This window comes from Schistocerca piceifrons, chromosome 1 (genome assembly GCF_021461385.2).
Source record: "Schistocerca piceifrons isolate TAMUIC-IGC-003096 chromosome 1, iqSchPice1.1, whole genome shotgun sequence".
Lineage (NCBI taxonomy): Eukaryota > Metazoa > Arthropoda > Insecta > Orthoptera > Acrididae > Schistocerca > Schistocerca piceifrons.
In genome coordinates this window covers 997,345,516-997,346,749 of record NC_060138.1, presented here as the reverse complement: position 1 = coordinate 997,346,749, position 1,234 = coordinate 997,345,516, and positions in this window count along the sequence as shown.

Below are 1,234 nucleotides of genomic sequence, written 5' to 3'. Positions count from 1 at the left end.
GAGGTCAATATAATTTTTAGATTCCTGGAAATCAGTTTGGTAAAACAGTCAAAAGATGACATTTTGTTGTTAAGGCTGTCAGTGGCCGTTGCATTCAAACTTACTCCGCCGCCACGCTTCAGTGCAAAAGTCCTGCAGGGGCGTTGGACTGACGCCACAGCAGGATGACTGGCTAAGAAGTCATCATGTCTCCCCCATCACTCACTTAGAAATGCTGCAAGAGGGTCAGCATTGCCTTTGGGATTGAGTTGGCTGAAAGGAACTACTTTTTACTGGAACAATCAATCCATGTTGTCGCCACCGAGGAAATAAAACCGCGGGACCCACGCTCCCAAGCCCACTTTGAAACAGTAGCTAGTTGCGGTCTGTTGGTTTAGGTACATCGTGAAGATTGGCATGCAAGTCTGCTGTCACGTTAGTTGAAGCCTGTGCTGAACTGATTTACCTGGAACACAGATGTGTATGGAAAACTCGTGACAGGAATTCTGTCGCACCTCTAGAAGATGCGCGCTTTCGTCGATCGCTGTAACAATAGCCGGTCGCGTCTGGTTCTGCAAGCACCCAATCGCCAGCTCACCTATGCTTTTGTGGTAAGCAACGCGCTCATGGTCTCTATTACTCTCGTGGATCAATAACAGCTTATTTGGTTATTTCAGATTAATTCGCTCTTTTGATACATCTAGTAATTTTTCCTAAGCGCTGGAAAGAATTTCCATTGTTATTTTCTTGTGTACTTCATGTATTTTTCCCCGGCTGAATAGTAATCGAGAATTATGGATTCATGGTTTTTCCCATACTGTGAAGGCTGCCTCACCATTTCCCAAGTGCTTGAGGTCAATATGCGGCTATTGAATTATGCTCTGTTATTCTTCTGTAGCCCTTCCACATGCCCCTAAGAAACTCAGGCATGCCACTATCGAAATGCATACTGTAGGATCCGAGTTCCGGTCCTGAACTGCTAAGGAGACGGGCAGTTTTTGCAGGTAAGTCGTAATTTCTATAAAATCGCAGTAAAGAGGAATAGAGTTATAGAAACGCTTGTAATTAATTACAGGAATCAACTATCATATTTCTATTTTAATCAAGTTGTTCTACGCAATTATCGTACACTACCTTTTCATCTATTGATTTTGTCAAAAGTAATATAGTTCAGGCATGAAATGATTTCCACATATGTCTGAAAGTAACATCAACTGTCTCAACATTTACGAATTAAGAAAAGGACAAATCTGCT